Source organism: Apium graveolens, chromosome 4 (assembly GCF_009905375.1).
Source record: "Apium graveolens cultivar Ventura chromosome 4, ASM990537v1, whole genome shotgun sequence".
Taxonomy (NCBI): domain Eukaryota; kingdom Viridiplantae; phylum Streptophyta; class Magnoliopsida; order Apiales; family Apiaceae; genus Apium; species Apium graveolens.
In genome coordinates this window covers 292,549,545-292,569,195 of record NC_133650.1, presented here as the reverse complement: position 1 = coordinate 292,569,195, position 19,651 = coordinate 292,549,545, and the positions used below count along the sequence as shown (strand labels likewise).

The 19,651-nt window shown below is 35.7% G+C and overlaps 1 non-coding gene across 1 annotated transcript; it reads left to right on the top strand.

The window, feature by feature from the left end:
* Nucleotides 1-1,289: 1,289 nt before the first annotated feature.
* Nucleotides 1,290-1,396, top strand: LOC141722465 (small nucleolar RNA R71). Its single transcript, XR_012575484.1, has one exon. It is a non-coding gene; the product is annotated as a small nucleolar RNA R71 (small nucleolar RNA).
* Nucleotides 1,397-19,651: the final 18,255 nt, after the last annotated feature.

Here is a 19,651-nt window from a genome sequence, read left to right as displayed (position 1 = left end):
TTACTAGCACGTCCTTCACGATGCCTCGTGGGTATGTAATTGAATGATCAGCCAATTGTAGAGACATGTAGGTGGGCTTCGGATCAGGCAAATTCAGCTTTTTGAAGATATACAACGGCATTAGATTGATGCTTGCTCCCAAATCGCAAAGGCACTTGTCGAATGATAACTTGTCAATGGTGCAAGGAATGGTGAAGCTACCTGGATCTTTAAGCTTTGGAGGTAACTTTTGCTGCAACACGGCACTACACTCTTCCGTCAGAGCAACAGTATCAAGATCATCCAGTTTCACCTTCCTTTAAAGAACACCTTTCATGAATTTCGCATAACTAGGCATTTTCTCTAGAGCCTCAGCGAAAGGTATGTTAATGTGGAGTTTCTTGAAAACCTCCAGAAACTTACCCAATTGCTTGTCCAACTTTTATTTTTGCAATCGCTTAGGAAAAGGTGGTGGAGGATAGAGTTGTTGCTCCCCTGTATTACCCTCAGGCAGAGTGTGTTCAACAGTAGTCTTCCTTGGTTCCCCCTTTTTATCCTTTTGCTTTTCTTCTTCATCTACGAATTCAGCTTCTCCATCTTTTTCTTTTTCAGCATCAACAACTTTTCCAGACCTTAAGGTGACAGCTTTGACTTGCTCTTTAACTTCCTTCCTTCCTGGCACTTTAGTATCGCTGGAAAGTATGCCAGGTTGATGATTGAGCAAGGCATTGGCTATTTGTCCAATTTAATTTTCCAAGGTCTTGATAGAAATAGCCTGACTTTTGCACAACAACTTTAACTCCTCAAAATTAGCACTAAAAGGTGGAGCAGCACCTCCTTGTTGAGGATATGATTGCCTTTGAGCAAACTGCTGAGGTTACTGGAATCCAGGTGGATTAAACTGTTTACTGGTAGCTTACTGATATGGTTGCTGAACAACATTCTGATTATTGCTCCAGCTGAAATTGGGATGATTTCTATTATTAGGATGATAAGTAGCTGGCACAGATTCATTAACAAGAGTACACTGGTCCGCATGAGAGCCTGCACAAAGGTCACAGACACTAGTTATTTGATTTACTCCATAGTTGGCTAAAAAATCGACCTTCATAGACAGAATACCTGTTACCTTCCCAGGCATCATCCTTTGAGTCAGTTTTTGATAATCGTTTGTAGCCATAGTTTGAATGGGATTATAGGCCTCAGTATAGATTTTAGCCCACAAGGCGCCTCCAGAAGCTGCATCGAGCATGGGCCGAGATTGGGCCCCCAAACCATTGTAGAAACCAGTGATCACCATCTAGTCAGGCATACCATGATGTGGACACTTTCTCAACATCTCCTTGTAGCGTTCCCAAGCTTCGCACATAGATTCTCTTGATTGCTGCACAAACTGAGTAAGAGCATTCCTCATAGCCGCAGTTTTGTCCATTGGATAGAACTTCACCAGAAACTTTTGCGCAAGATCTTGCCAAGTAGTGATGGACCCAGCTGGTATCGAATGTAACCAGTCCTTAGCTTTATCCCTCAGAGAGAATGGGAAAAGCCTCAGCTTGATAGCCTCATCAGTAACACCATTATACTTGAAAGTACTACAGATCTCGACAAAATTCCTGATATGCATGTTGGGATCTTTAGTCGCAGCACCTCCGAAAGAAACAGAATTCTGCAGCATCTGAATAGTACCCAACTTGATTTCAAAATTATTTGCCTCAATAGCCGGATGAATGATGCTTGACTGAATGTCATCAATTTTAGGCCGAGAAAAGTCCATAAGAGTTGGATCAGCTTGAGCTAGACGATCACCCATTGTTTCAGGTTCTTTCTTTTCACTCTCTTTATCTGAATCTTCAAAAACTATCTTCTCTGGAAAGTCGAGAGTTGTATCTGTCTCCTCAGCCGCATCTAGATTTCACTTGTGGGTGCGAGAACGTGTTTGCATAAACGCTCGCTAGAGTACCTAAAACACAACTGGGAGCAGTAAGTAATAAATCTTAATCAATGAATCCTAATGACCACTGATGGCAAGTACATAAACTAAACTAATTAACACCGAGTCCCCGGCATAGGCGCCAAAATCTTGTTAGGCACAAAGCATGCGCTAAATAATTCACGCAAGTATACGTGTTCGCAAGTAATATAGAATTATTTCTAGTTCATTCTCACAGAGACTCTGATTAATTATATTTAATTAAATCTTACTCACCAATGTATGATTACTCTTCAATGTCAAGACAATTAACAATTAAGGTTGATTAAATAATAATAACTACGAGAATTAAACACTTGAATTAACAATATTAAACACACATGAGATCATAACTTCATTACAACTTCATTCAATAGTTATTGTTATTACCCTTAGCATGTAATGGTGATGATATTAATTGAACAACACGAAATTGATAAACGGCAACTTCCGTTGTACGAATACCTATCTACCAAGCATTCACAATTAAGATAGAAGTTGAATAAGCATCAATTATGTTGAGACCCTATATGTCTACATAATTTGACAACATAACGATTTAAGCGCAAGTTATTCATTATGATTACATAGGGCAAGTAAAACGGTTAGAGTTACCCACTAATCATGCATACAATACAAGAACCTGTGCTAGCATGGCAAGTTCTAAATCTCAAGATTCACTGTCACTTCACAAGAGATTAACAGGCTATCTTACATGTTCGCGACGCACATAAGAAGAATAAGCACAACCTATGCTAGATATCATACAATCACCACATACCAAGGTATTAATCAATTAACTAAAGAAATCCATAGTAAATCCATTATGATCCCATGATTACGATTAGCTCATAATAAAACTCATCGTCACCATGGGTTCATATGAAAACATGATAATAATACAACGATATAAACTAATAAAAATACTTAATAAACAATGAAGTATGTCACAAGAGTATTAAGGTTCAAAGAGTAAAGAAGACTAGCATCCACTGTTACAACAAATTAAAAGAATCATAAGATAAACGTATGCTTCCTCTTTTTCATTGTTGCATGCTAAAACGGTCTTTTTGATCTTCTTGCCTTCACTCCTTATTACTTGTCTCTTTCTCTTTAGAAAACATCTTCCAAGATTGTTTATATATTAGCCCAAAAGAATCAGTGCTCACAGTTCAGGCTTTGACTCCCTCAATGCCCAAGTTCAGGCTTTGACTTCTCTAGTAAAGAGTCAATAATCAGATATCAAAACCCTGGTGGACTCTCACAAGCATCTCCAAATGCAGAATTCTGTTGCTTTGGAGGCCATCATGGGGAAGCTCAACATACCAGTGCCCTCAGTACTTGAAGAAATTAGGCCAGAATTAACAACTCCCTTACTCATGCCTGTCACCAAGACTAAGAGGGAGATTGAGGCTAGGATTCAACAATTCAGGGATGCTAAATCTAAGTCTAAAGTGCCTATTCAGGTTGGTCAAAGCTCTTCACATGCTCAAGTCTCTCATGATGTTGGAAAAGAAAGACTTCTAAAAGTTGCAAAAGGGCCAAATCAAGACCAAGAATTCATTGAACTTCTTGCAGTACTAAGAATGTCTCTTCAAAACAATTACATGACCTACAAGAAAGCTTTGGCCAAAAACATCAACTTCATTAGGGCAGTAGTTGTGAAAATTGATAATTTCTTGGAGAAAAGAATTGTTGTGAATATCAATGACGGTGGTGTGGACAAATGTCTTCAGGTATCTATTCCAAATCTTATACAAATAAATTCTTATACAAATAAACTGATAACACCTTTCTACTAGTCTTATACAAATTTATTTCTACAAATAAATTCTTATACAAACCTTAAGAGCATCTGAACCACCTCCTACCTTAAAGCCTAAATTCGTATACAAATAAACTGCTAACACCTTTCTAAAAACACCAATCACCTTAAGCCAAACACTTCTCAAGAAAATCACAAACCTACCTTCTGTCAAGCCATCACTTAAAGTTCACTACAAGTCAGTTGGGAGGAAACCTAATAAAGAGCAAGTTACTGAGACGGCCATCTGGAATTGTTACAAGCAAAGTGATTTTCTACCTCTAAACTAGTGCATCTCAAATGAAGACTATTTTCAATAACTAGCTGAGGAAATAGTCAGAGTTTGGGTTGTAACACTAAGGGAAGTAAGAATCTACTATGAAGATGAGTCCTTCACATTTCTTGGCAGCACCTTAATGGACACCTTTTCACCCACAGAAATCAAGAGAGTGATAAGCTTACTGGAGGATAAGGATACTGTAACCAGGGTATGGAGATCTATTTTAGCTGAATGGTTGATTATAAGGGAGGAAAGAAGAGCAAGAAATAAGGTTGATTATGAGAACATGAAGAGGAAGTATGATGAGGAAATAGAAATGTACATTAAAAGATCAGAAGAACTCAAGGCAAAAGGTCTGAGCAGAATTTGTAAGGATGGAAGATTTCTAAATGTCAAAGCTGGCGCATTCTTAAAATTTAGGATTGATTTACTGAGTGGTTATCTAAAGCCTGACAGACTCAAACTTGTGGAAGCTCTAAGAGGGACATCAATAATAGAGGAAATTGAAATTCTTGTATATTTAAAGGACCTCATTAGAGAAGAAACAAAAGATACAGTATTTGTCTGATATATATGTTTGTTTAACTCATAAAATCACCTAAAGTATAAATGTTGTACTTGTGTCAATTTTTATTTATTAGTATAATTTTCATTATAGCTTGGGGTTAGTCTTGTTAACAGGCATGAATTTGTGATAAGCAATCTTCTCACAAATTGGGGGAGATTGTTGTACAGGACATGCCTGTACAATAACAAGACTAAGTCAAATTGTCAACCCTAAGTAAGTTGTATTGTAATCTAAGTTTGCATTTTGTATTATGACATTTAAGTCTGTAAAAATGTAAATAGACTGGATTGGAGTATTTTTCTATAAACAGTCTCAAGCCTAAGAATAAGCTCTGGAAGAAGATCATGAAGATCATGCCTCAGAGAAAGTATGAAGAAGCTTGGAGTTGAATAAATATGTTTTATGAAAAATATTCTAAGTCAAGAAGTCTACAAGTCACAGATTAAGTGTTATAGAGAAGTCATTCGAGAACTCCAGAATGACTTATCGAGAAGTCAAGAAAAGCTTATAGAGAAGTCCCAGAGATATCGACAAGCCAAATTGAAGACATGAAGATTAGAGATATCGACAAGTTAAATTATCACTAAAGATCTCAGAGATATCGATAAGTCAAATATCACTAGAGATCTCTGAGATATCGACAAGTCATTTCTATACTAGATAACTCAGAGATATCGACAAGACAAATTGAAGACATGAAGATTGGAGATATCGATAAGTCAGTTCTACATGCAGAAATTTAGAGATCTCGACAAGCCAAATTCTCTTGTAGAGAACACAGAGACTTCGATAAGTCAAAACAGATATAGAGTAATGAGAGATCTCGATAATCCAATATACTTATCGAGATTTCAAGTTCTCTATATACCAAACTGGAGATCTCGAGATAAAACTCTAAGTACAAAGTGCAGATAAGTTAAATATCCAAGATTATCAATCAACAAACAATCCAATCAGTTGGATTGACAAGTCTACAAAAGCATCTTGAAGAGTACAAGATCAAAGGCCAAGATTAACTGGAAAAGTAAAGTCATAGACGTGCAATATTAGCAAAGATATACTAAGCCAGAAATAGAAAGATTTGGTTATCCAAAAATAGGGCTTAGTACATGCTGTGTAAAAACCAGTGTTTACTGTCCTATAAAGTAAACACCGGATGCTTTATTTTAGGAGTAACAATTTAGATCAAAAATCTTGTATTCTCTCAAGGAAAAAGCTAAGCTTTTTATCAACAAAGAGCCTAGAAATTTTGTAGCAAGACATTCTTAATTTTAATATAAAATTAAGTGAGTTTTGAAAGATCCGTGTTCACTATTTCTATCGGTTTAATTTCAGTACTAATACATAAGGTTTTAATTTACTTTATACATCACTATAAACACTTCAAGAAAAGCAGAAAAACACAAAAACACATTCACCCCCCCCCCCATCTGTGTGTGATTCATTACCTAACAATGGTGAATCCAACTACGATCAGAAGACATCTACAAATATATATACATATATATAACATGGCATCAATTATATGCATATAAATAGACTAAATATTGAGAAAATAAAAATAAAAGGTGTAATAAGAAGAGACTAAATTAAACAAACATGTAATTAAAGTAAATACTTACATTGATGCATGAGAATGAAGTTGAATGATGCACTTGGTGAATTTTTTGAGGTCCAAAAAAGAAAAAATGGAGGTGAGTATGTGAGTTAGGATCTGAGTAAAAGAAATGAAAGGCCACGGTCTTTTTTTTAATAAACTGACTTACTTTGCGACAGAATTTTGATTATGTCACAAGTTAGATTAAAATAATATTTTCTGAGTCAGAATATTAAGTGTCGGCCGTTGGATATTAAACGTGGCAGGTAAACTTGCGACTGATTCTGTTACAGACTTATACTAACGACATAATTTAATTATATCAATCGTAATATAATTTATGACGCTACTATTGTCGCAAAGTAGTTCACGACAAAAAAGAGTTTTTGTCGCACATTACAGTTTATGACGAAATTTATTTTTTTTGTCGCAAGCTTTCTTAGCGGGAACGAAAAAAAGCGCATATATTAATGGAGGGAAACAATAATATTAATTATTACTTCGGCGGTAAGTATATTAATAAAATATTAAACTTGTGACGGAAATCGTCTGTCATAATTTAGCTTGCGAAAATCTATTAATATTCCGTTGTAAAATAAACTTGCGACAGGAAGTTAATAAAAATCTGTAATAATTGTCCTTTCCTTTTGTAGTGTAGATAAAACTTATGAATATATTTAATAAATAATGAGATGAAATTATGCATCTTATACATTTTCGAATCACCAGAGACATATTATTTCTTGGATTTTTCTCGAAAGTATTACTAATCGTATTATTAATCTGATTCTCTAAATGAACATTGAAAAATTAAATCTCTCTTAAGTGACGCCGAAAGAATGGCAGGGCTAGTCACCTGGTCGATCATTCTGATTATACATTTGATTCATAGTAACAGCCGAAACATCAAGGTTAATTACATGCATTACCGATTACCCGATTAATCAGTACGTGATGTCTTTACCGACTAATTTCGATTTTCATCTTATAAAACACTGCCCACACAACATGTATACAGGATGTGGAATATTGGTCCTGTAGGAAGGCAGAGGCGTGGACATACCGAATACCTTCAAATCAAGGGGTCAATCTATATATGCATAATTCATTTTCTTCCATGTTTTTACTTCTACTACTGGATTACTTAGTCTAGCTAGTGCATGAGTACTGTGATTGTAATAATTTATAGAGACGCATATTGAGATTAAGATATGATGGTCCAGTTTGCAGCTTTCTCATTGTTACGTTCATCTTTTATTCTCCTTCTAAACACGGTCTCTGCATGCTGAATCTCTTTTATTCTTTTTTTCATGACACTCTGAACATGTGCTTAATCCGGGATAGGTTCATTCAGGACGGAATTTTTGGGGTGGCAATTTAGGCTGAAGTCTTGACCAATAAAAAAATTAATAGTTTTTTTCTAAAAATAATATTTAGTCAAAATTTAGTAGATTTTTTTGTTAGGCCCTAACTAACATCAAAATAGGGAAAATTCATTTAATTCCCGACTATTTCACAATCCTGATTCCGTCACTAGCTACATACATTTGCACTTTGACAGTTTTGCTCAATTAATAACTCTTACAATATTTTGCTCGTGATACTTGCATTTGTTAATCAAGATAGGTATTCATTAATTCATGTAAAGTAATTTTTTTTAATCAAACTATTTCATTTACAATGACCCCATAAAGAAAGTTGGTCTACGATGCCAATTTTACATTTAGTCTTTGATTATGATGGTGAATCCAACTACGATTAGAAGACATCAATATATATATATAACATGGCATCAATTATATGCATACAAATAGACTAAATGTTGAGAAAATAAAAATATAAGGTGTAATAAAAAGAGACTAAATTAAACAAACATGTAATTAAAGTAAATACTTACATTGATGCATGAGAATGAAGTGGAATGATATACTTGGTGAATTTTTTGAGGTCCAAAAAGGTAAAAAATGGAGGTGAGTGTGTGAGTTAGGAGCTGAGTAAAAGAAATGAAAGGCTGCTGTCTCTTTTTTTTTGAAGAAACTGACTTACTTTTCTATAGAATTTTGATTCCGTCGCAAGTTAGATTAAAATAATATTTTTTGATTCAGAATATTAAGTGTCGGCCATTGGATATTAAATGTGGCAGATAAACTTGCGACTGATTCTTTCGCAGAGTTATACTTACGATATAATTTAATTATATCAATCATAATATATTTTACGACGCTACTACCGTTGCAAAGTAGTTTACGACAAACAAGAGTTTTTGTCGCACATTACAGTTTATGACGGAATTTGTTTTTTCTATCGCAAGCTTTCTTAGTGGGAACAAAAATTAGCACAAATATTAATGGAGGGAAACTATAATATTAAATTATTACTTCGGTGGCAAGTATATTGATAAAATATTAAACTTGCGACAAAATTCATCGGTCACAATTTAGCTTGCGACTATCTGTTAATATTCTGTCGTAAAATAAACTTGCGACAGGAAGTTAATAAAAATCTGTAACAATTGTCCTTTCCTCTTGTAGTGTAGCTAAAATTTATGAACATATTAAATAAATAATGAGATGAAATTATACATCTTATACATTTTCGAATCACCGGAGACATATTATTTCTTAGATTTTTTTCTAGAGTATTACTAATCATATCATTAATCTGATGCTTGAAATGAACATTGACAAATTAAGTCACTCTTAAGTGACCCCGAAAGAAAGGCAGGGCTATTCACCTGGTCGATCATTCTGATTATACATTTGATTGATAGTAATAACTGAAACGTCAAGGTTAATTACATGTATTACCGATTACCGGATTAATCACTACGTGATGTCTTTACCGACTAATTTTTATTTTTGTCTTATAAAACATTGCCCACGCAAGATGTATACATGATGTGGAATATTGGTCCAGTAGGAAGGCAGAGGTGTGGACATACCACATACCTACAAACTAAGTGGTCAATCTATATATGCATAATTCATTTTCTTCCCTGTTCTAACTTCTACTACTAGGTTAATTAATCTAGCTAGTGCATGAGTACCGTGATTGTAATAATTTATAGAGACGCAGATTGACATTAATATATGATGGTACAGTTTGCAGCTTTCTCATCGTTACGTTCATCTTTTATTCTCCTTCTAAACACGGTTTCTGCATGCTGAATCTCTTTTATTCTTTTTGTTTTCATGATGATCCGAACATGTGCTTCATCTGGGACAAATTCATTTAGGACGGAATTTTTGGGGTGGAAATTTAGGCTGAAGTCCCAGCTAATGAAAAAAATAATAATGTTTTTTTAATCATAATTTTTAGTCAAAATTTAACATATTTTTTTTGTTAGGCCCTGACTAACATCAAAATAGGGAAATTTCATTTAATTCCCGACTATTTCACAATCCTGATTTCGTCACTGGCTACATCCATTTGCATTTTGGTAGTTTTGCTCAATTAATAACTCTTACAATGCTTTGTTCATGATACTGACATTTATTAATCAAGATAGATGTTCATCATTTCATGTAAAGTTTTTTTTTAATCAAACTATTTCATTTACAATGACCCTATAAAGAAAGTTGGTTTACGATGCCAACTTTAACATTTAGTCTTTGATTATGATGGTAAATCCAACTACGATTAGAAGACATCTACAAATATATATATATATATATAACATGGCATCAATCACATTCATACAAATAGACTAAATGTTGAGAAAATAAAAATAAAAGGTGTAATAAAAAGAGACTAAATTAAAAAAAACGTGTTATTAAAGTAAATACTTACATTGATGCATGAGAATGAAGTTGAATGATATACTTGGTGAATTTTTTGAGGTCCAAAAAGGTAAAAAATGGAGGTGAGTGTGTGAGTTAGGACCTGAGTAAAAGAAATGAAAGGCTACTGTCTTTTTTTTAATAAACTGACTTACTTTGCGACAGAATTTTGATTCCGTCGCAAGTTAGATTGAAATAATATTTTCTGAGTCTGAATATTAAGTGCCGGCTGTTGGATATTAAATGTGGCAGGTAAACTTGCAACTGATTATGTCGCAGAGTTATACTTACGATATAATTTAATTACACTATATAGGTTATCATTCACGAGAATATTATTCATTGTAACCCTGGCAGCTCTTAGTGGTATCATACATCACTGAGGGAGTAGATTAAACCTACTGTAACAGAGTATGATATATTGAATAAAGTTGTTTTCTGTTACATACTTATGTTTATAATCAAATTGATTGTATATACTATATTCAACCCCCTTCTATAGTATCATTGAGGCCTAACAAGTGGTATCAGAGCCAATCTGTTAAGCTTACAAACAGTTAAGATCCAAAAAAACAATCAATCATGTATGATCAATCAAAAACACAAGACCCTCAAGAACCTGCAAAGGTTCAACCCATTCAAAACACCAGTAGATATGAAACCATCAGGGTTCCTATGCTCAAGGTGTCTGAGTACCCTGTATGGAGTGTGAAGATGGCTATGTTTCTGGAAGTTACAGATCCTGAATATTTAGACAAAATTTATGATGGTCCACACAAGCCCATAAAGCTTTCTGTTGCAGTTGGAATGAGCCACAAAAGATGATTCCCAAAGAAAAAAGAGAACTCACCACTGAAGACATCTCTTCACTAGGCAAGGATGCAAAAGTAAGACACTTACTTCATAGTGCACTTGACAATGTCATGTCAAATAGGGTGATTGGATGCAAGACTGCAAAAGAAATCTGGGATGCATTGGAAGTGAGATGTCAAGGAACCAATGCCATCAAAAAGAACAGGAAGACAATACTCAAACAGGAGTATGAGCACTTTGACTCAAAATATGATGAGTCACTAACTGATACATATGACAGATTCACAAAGCTTTTTAATGATCTGTCGCTAGTGGATTAGGAATATGATCCATAAGATTCAAATCTGAAATTCCTACTGGCTCTTCCTGAAAAGTGGGATTTGAAAGCTACTACAATAAGATACAACTATGAACTTGCTGATATGTCTCTTGATGAAATCTATGGGATTCTCAAGACTCATGAACTTGAGATGGAGCAAAGAAAGAAGAGGCATGGAGGGAAGTCTAAGACAGTTGCTTTAAAGACTGAAGAAAATCCAATTGTCTCTAGGAAGGCAATAGGAAAGGCTCTCATCATACAGTCTGATTCAGAGTCATCAGATTCTAATGATGATGATTCAGAACCTGAAAATTTATCTGAAATGGATGTTGATGTAGAGATGATGCAACTGTGTGCTCTTATGGTGAAGGGTATCACAAAGATAGCCTACAAGAAATTCAGAAAGGGTAAGAAGTTTTCCAGGAAAGGTGGAATTTCTGACAAGAAAGGGTTCAGAAAGACTGAAGGCAAATGAGGAAAGTCTGACAGGGGAGACAACTCAAAAATCAAATCCTTAAATTATGGTGAAAGAGGCCACATCTCTCCTGATTGCAAGAAAGGAAAAGGTGATAAAGGCCAGGCACTTATCACAAAGAAGAAAAACTGAGTAGACACTTCTGAATCTGAAGAAGAGGTGAACTATGCCTTAATGGCAAATGCTGATAGCAGTTATGATGCTGCTGAACTAAAGGTACCTCTATCAACTCTTGCTTTTGATACAGAAGATATTACTGAGTTGAGATTATTTCTGAAAAACATTTATAATAGCTATAGACATCAGACTTTAGAGAATGAAAGATTAAAATCTGAAAATCTAAAGTACAAAAACAGAAGTAGCTATCTTGAAGAAGAGTTAGTCAAGATAAACACTATTCAGACAGAGAGAGATAATGATGTGTATGTTAATAATGAATTGCTTAAACATAATGATTATCTAAAGACTGAATTAGAAAAAGAAAGAGAAATCATCAGGACTTGGACTAACTCAGGCAGAACAACTCAAAATATTTTAAGTAGTGGAAACTGGAAAGAGGGGTTAGGTTATAAAGATGGTAAAAGTGAGAAAGGGACTTTTCCAATTAAGCAAATTGCTATCAAACAGACTGAAAAGCCAAAGGTAAATCCTGTTAAATTTGTTGTAAAAACTGTTGTGTCTGATTCTGAAGAGATAAAAGACTCTAAAACAGAAGTCAAAGAAAAGTCAACTTCTGACAAATTAAAATAGGATAAACCAGCTTTGGTAAACATTGGCTTAATGACTGAAAAAGATTAAAAATGTGAACAAGGTAAAGGAAGCTATGAAAAATAGGAATGGAAAGGAAGGTGTGAATAAAAGTAGTAATTATATGCTTGTTCCTAATGCTCCTAGAAAGAAATGTTATAATTATGGAAACTCTAACCATCTTGCTTCTTTTGCATGAAAAATAAAGATATAAACTCTTTACCTCCTAGATCAGGAGTTAAGAGTCAGTTTGTTAGGTTTAAACCACAAAATCCTTGTTTTCATTGTGGTAGTTTATGGCATTCTATTTATACTTGTAAGGAATATCATAGTTTGTACTATGATTATTATGAAATAAAACCTTCTTTAAAGAAAATTAGAAAATATTTTATTTCAAGGAAAAAGTTTCAAGAATTCCATTCAACCCCCCTTCTGTAATTCTTGTCATATTGTTAAGGGACTAAAAATTGGTATCAGAGCAAGCACTTAACTTACAAAGAGTTTAAATATCAAAAAATACAGCAAGATGAACAAAAAGGATGTTGGAGTCAAGATTCCTTTTCTGGATAAAGATAATTACCATCATTGGAAGGTAAAGATGCATCTTCATTTGCTTTCTCAAGATGAAGCCTATGTTGACTGCATAGAAAGAGGCCCTCATGTTCCAATGAGAGCAACAATAGGAAATGAGCCATCAGTCCCCAAGCCAAGGCATGAATGGTCTGATCCTGACATTGAACAAGCCAGGAAGGATAAAAAGGCCATGAACATCCTGTTTAATGTAGTTGATGGATATATGTTTGACAACATTATCAACTGTAAAACTGCCAAGGATGTTTGGGATACAATACAGATAATTTGTGATGGTACTGAGCAAGTTAGAGAAAATAAGATGCAACTCTTGATTCAGCAATATGAGCATTTTCACAATGAAGAAAGTGAGTCTCTCACTGACATTTTTAGTAGGTTTCAAAAACTACTAAATGCTCTAAAGTTGCATGGAAGGGTCTATCAGACAAAAGATGTAATAACCCTAAAATTTTGGACTTTTTGTAACCCTTATGAATAGTGATTTTGCTGATTATGCTGATTATGCTGAATAAGGAAACTTTTCATACCACACTTTGTAGAGGTTCTTTTATTGTTATTCTGAGATCCTATTAGTACTCTATATGGTATATAAGTGTATGTAAAGATCGTCAGAATCCAAATTTGAACACTTTGATTTTTTCCCGAAAATCCACCAGATACCGAAAGAATTGAGTATAAGGTAACAGGATAAAAAGGATTTAAATTCAAGGATTATAAGAGAGGATCATAAAAGGAATATAATGTATTAAAAAAGGTTAAGGGAACCCAAGTAATAAGATCTCGGGTATGATCCCTCAAATGATAAACGAAAATGAAAGTTAAGCGAACCGTATAATAGATCAGCAATCATTAGCCAAGTAATTAGAAGTTAATCAAAGAGGTTAGTGATGATGATGTCATCACACCAACAAGAAGAGGACAAGTGTGGGAAGATGACATAGGAGGATGACATAAGCATGACCAAAAGGGAAGGAATTGTTGGTTGATTATAAGCCACACAAATTTTACCATGGTTAAAAGGTTAATTAAACAAAACAACCAAGCAAAACAAATCAAAAACACAAAACACAAAGTTGACTTCACCTTTCCAACAAGAAGCTCTCGGCTTCATCTCTTTTTCAAAGAAGAAAAAAATTCAAATTCAAGTTCCAAGCCTTGTTAATTAGTGAGGTAATTATCTAAGGTTCCTTGTACATAGATATAGATATACTATGAATCTAAGCTTCAAATTCCTTCACAATCTCTTCCAATAATTCATGGAAGAAGAGAGTGAATAGTGTTTTTCAAGAACTTGAAAGTTTGATCTTGTGTTTTTGTTTAGATAAAGCTTTAGTAAGAATTTTCCAAGGTTGTTTCAAGCTCATTAGTTACTCCTACTCTCAAGGAAGGTATAATCTCTTAACCTAGCATTATTATTGAATGTTAAGAGCTTGTTGTAAGTAGTATAGTTCATGAGAGGCATGAATATCGTGTATTTAGAGTTTGGTTGGTTTTGTGATGTTTTTGGAGTTGTAAATCTTGATTATTAGTTAATGAACTTAAGTAAGCTCTTAGTTCATGATTGAGAAGTAGTATAAATTGAAAATATTGAGATGTTGGGTCTGTTGTAGTAGTGTATGGATGGAGTTTGGTTGTAATAATGATTGTGGGTTGATTGTGGATTGATTTGGAGTAGTATAAAATTAGGTAATCGCGTAAACATAGCCGTCGTAATGCCCGATTTACTTTAGACTGTTTTTGTTCTTAACATTAGGACCCGTGAACTCACTGTAAGGTTTTTACCATTGCCATGATTAGATATTTCATGTTACGAGCTTCGTTTTGATATGTGGTTCGCTTGAATCCGATATATGGTTTAGGAGAAACGACTGTTTTAAGTAACGGCATTTCGTGACCAAACCATTACCCCTCACCTTACTTTGAAACCTTGGTTAAGGCCCTTTAATGAATAATTGGATTATGAAACAATTATGTAAAGTGGGTTAGACAGTTGGTAGGGTACTCGCGAAAGAATCGCCTTAAAACTCTTAATGGTTAATTTATTAAAAATGATGGAGCCAAGGGTACTCGAGCGACTTAAGTGAATCGTTAAGCGCAAAAGCGAACGTTAGGGTCTAATTGGTTAAAGTATAGATTCATAAGCGACTTTGGTTTAATTCAAACTTATATGTTGTTTATAGGTTACCAGACTCGTCCCAAGCCTTTTATCACCCCCAGTCGCTCATGCATGTTTTCTACCCGTTATACTGTTGTTGTGATGTATATATGTATATGCATTATCTTGTGATAGATGCATGATGGTTAATTAGAAAATCTTGCGATATATTGGAGCATGCTGATATGGTTTATATGCATGTCTGTTTCGTAATCTTGATATCTATCTGTTGATTCCAATGCTTATAATTGCATAATACCTATGCTAGAGATAAGCAGTAGTTGCGTATACCCTTAGTATAGGGGACCCAAAGGCGAACATTTTCTAAAACCGGGAGTCGATGTTCCCGAGTATATTATATATATTTATATATATATATATATAGATAGTTTTCAAAACTATTAATTGAATAAGGTTTATTCGATAAATTTATTTTTATTAATGAATATTACTTTGAATATTCATTCGAGGACTTATGACTCGGTTTATTTTATTTAATGAATATTATCTTGAATATTCATTCGAGGACTTATGACTCTGTTTATTCTATTTAATGAATATTATTTTGAATATTTATTCGAGGACTTATGACTCCGCTTATTTACTAAATAATATTCTTTATTTTATTAAAGAATAATGTTTCGATAATCAAACTTATTTTCGATTATTCAAATAAAGATCGTACTTTCGTATAAGTATATCTTTGGTTATTTATTATTCATTTCAAGTATGAGTTTTAAAACTTCTACTTCAATTATTTATATAGAGATTATCTTTATGGGAATATTATTTAAATAATAATATTCAGATATTTTCTAATATATCGGGAGTGATTTATTTCGTTAAATCAGCATTACTCCAAATATTCTTAAAAATGTTTTCGAGTCTTCAAAATTATTTTAAAAGTTAGAGTGGACCCCAAAACTCATTTTTATATTTAAGATCTTCCTTTGAAAGGGGATTTAGATACTCGCTCAAAACCTGAGGGATCCGGCTCTGTTGTGTATTTTATATTCGCAACAAGGTTGCTATTTTGATAAATGAATTGATTACTTACCCAACGTTCGGGAAGTAAGTTCATCTAATTGAGTCGGCATAAGCGGCAGGCCGGGGTACGGTCTATCAAAGTGTAAGTGGCTGGGTGGCAGCCCATCAACGCGTCAGAGGCCGGGTGGCGGTCCAACATAAGGTCCTAATGAGGCCAGGGTGATGACCGGTGGGGGATTCATCCATCTACTAGTAGAAAAGGTTACTTATTGGTATCTTTGCCTGATCAGCAATATATCGGGTTTATGCCAAAATTCTTTTCTTTCCAAAATTCATTGGATACTGCAAACTCTGTTCATACTTTACATAACAGAGGTTTCCAGGAAATGTATAAGAGATATATATGTGGATATATATATATATATATATATATATATATATCGGCACTAAATAAAGTATCTCGTAACTTCATTTCATTCAATAATATTTCAAAGATTGAATCTATTCAAGTCTTAACTTGTGGTCTCATCTATGGGATGAACTTCGAAAACTTAATATACTTTGAACAGTGGTAGTTCAAGTAGTTTTCTAAAATGGTATAAGTATAGTAAAGTAATTGGTAACTTCATCTTTCTTTAAGACTATATCCAGTAAGTAATTACCTTACACTTGATAAAGGGTTCTAGTAAGTTATCCATTTAGATACTTGCATTATTGTTTACACTATATATTATCTTGCGAGCTGTAATGCTCACTCTTGCTTCATTTCTTCATCACACAACAACAGTTAGGAAAGATGGCCAGACTCAAGCAGACCCAGCGCAAGCGCGTGGGAAGCATCCCGCGTCTTCCCGTTGATATCGTAACTGCTATAGCTGCAGAGGTAGATCTATTTGTAGATCAGGCATTCTACTTTTGGGAATCAATTATGTATAATTATAAATTGTGGCAGATAATGGCAATTAACTGTAAACTTATCAAGTAATCATTTTGGGTTGTAATAACTTTTAAATTGTGAATTCAAGGACTTGTACTTATTTCAATTTCATCTCCGAGACTATAACGTGTTGTGGTGTGTGTTAGTGTGGGGTCACAGCATGAGGTTATTTATTATTAATTAAGTTAAGTGATATTGTGGAAAGAAAGACCGTGATGACCCGAATCCCTGACCCCAAATCTGGGGGTGTTACAGAAATGGTATCAGAGCTAAGCGTTATAAATCTCAGAGATGATGATAATAAACTCACAAAGATAATAAGAGCTCTTGCCAAGTTCATAGTCGGACTACTTAAAGTAGCACTGACAGTTAAAACCCTTAAGGGAACCCTTATAAGTATCATGATAGTAACTTAGCTCGTTTAATGTGTAGGCACATGAGATTGAGGACCCAGAGATGTTCGAGCGTGAGCATGATGAGGCACTGCTAGATACCGAGGATCAGGAGGAGCTTGAGATGGAGGAGGAGGAGGAGGACCCCTCAGAGGATTCAGAGACGGAGGTTATTGTGAGTTCAGATGAGGAGGACCCGGATGAGGTCCTAGTGGCTGAGGAGCATGTCAGAGCTATGGTAGAGTACACTGGTACCCCTTTACCCTCACTCCCGGTGGTCAGAGCTCCTACCCCTGCACCACTATCTTGGAGACCCTATGATGAAAGCTCTGAGACCCATACTCCCGAGCCTAGGCAGACCGATGAGTCACCCCCAGCGGCTCCGAATTCACCACCTCTCGACCCTGCCCATAGGCAGTCTTTGTTAGCTCACGACTATGTTCAGTAAGTACTGAGGACTCGAGTGGCTGTTGCTGAGGCCCGACTGGATGAGGTCAGGAGGGAGTTGGTGGTGGAGAGGGCTGGTCGGCATGCCCGAGCTTATGAGGCCAGAGCTACCATACCCCGATCCCTGAGGAGGGAGCTGAATGGGATAGAGCTCATGGCCCGTGCGAGACTCCGATCACTCCAGGGGGACAGGCATGGAAGGATCTCTAAGAGGCAGGCTGACTACATTTTCAGTCGTGCGATGGAAAGGGTGTGGGAGCTGACCCGCTCCGGTGTGTGATTCAGGACCAGTGATGGGGTAGTCTTGTCGTCTAGTTAGTCGAGGCCATAGTAAGAGCCAATTTTCCGGTATAGTTGACTTGTATATAGCATCCCTTTCTCTGACTAGACAGATAGACTCTTGTGTATCACTTTTGGGCAGATGGCTGTAGAACTGTTGTACTTTTGACCAGATCAAACTATGTATTTCTCGTATTATGTATATATTTGTTTCCTTTCAGTTCAGTTCCTTAGTGACGAGATCACTATTTTTATCGTTATTATTACTGCACTTCTTATTAGAACTGTCATAATATAATAGAATTGCGAGATACATTCTCCCCATTATAGAACTGTGCAAGGCACAATTTTATGTATGATTGTGACCTAACGTTGAATTTCCCAAAAATTTATCAGTATCATGCCGCCAAGAAAGATTAGAACTAGGGCGAACCCTGGATCTGAGGACCAGGGAAGCCATAACCAGGATGGTAGGAACCAAGAACACAGTGAAGAGGAAGACGAGGATTATGTTGAACAGGATGACTCCCTGTATGAAGAGGATGAGGAAACATATGATGTTGAAGGATTTGAGATAGAGGCTGAAGAAGGAGAAACTAAGGTTGAGCAACCAGTACTAAACCCAGGCATGGATCCCATGGGACAGTTCATGCAACTACTAAGGCAGAACTTGGAACGTCAACCCAACCCACCCCCTCAAAGAAATAACAATGATGAGGCAAACTCTTTCAGAGCTTTCAAGTCCTTTAAGCCCCCTGAGTTCCACGGATCAGCCGACCTAGTTGAGGCAAGGGCATGGCTAAAGGAAATGGAGAAATCCTTTGAGATTCTGAGTACCGATGAGGCACAAAAGACTGTATTTGCTACCTACCTTCTAAAAGGAGAGGCTAACTACTGGTGGGAGGCCAAGAAAAACATGGAGACATATGTTATTATAACCTGGGAGAGATTCAGTCAGTTATTTTTGGGAAAGTATTTCCCGAGGTTTATGAAGAACCAGATGGAGCTCAAGTTCTTGGAGCTAAAGCAGAATAACTTATCTGTAGCAGAGTACGAAGCAAAATTTACTGAGTTATCAAGGTTTGTGCCGGAGTTTGTGAGCACCGAGGAAAAGAAAGCTAGGAGGTTTCAGCAGGGACTGAAACCGTGGATTCAGAATAGGGTGGCAATCCTTGAGCTTACTGATTATGCCACTCTGGTGCAAAAGGCAACAATTGTAGAAGCCGGAAGTGAACATATGCAGAAGGAAAGAGAGAAGAAGGGAATAAAGAGGAAAAGTATGAGCATGGGTGGAGGTTCCACGGGAGGGAGCTTCCCAACTAGATTTAATCGAGGAGCAGTGTCCCTATCGGGAAAGAGCACTGGGTTTAAGCGGCCAATGAGTGTGAAAGTGAGCCAGAGCGGCCAAAAGTCAAGAATGTCCTATTCCAACCACTCTCGACCCCCATTGCCAGCCTGTAACACTTGTGGAAGAATGCATTCTAGGGAGTGTAAAGGAAATCCGGTAATCTGCTTCAAGTGTGGTCGAGAAGG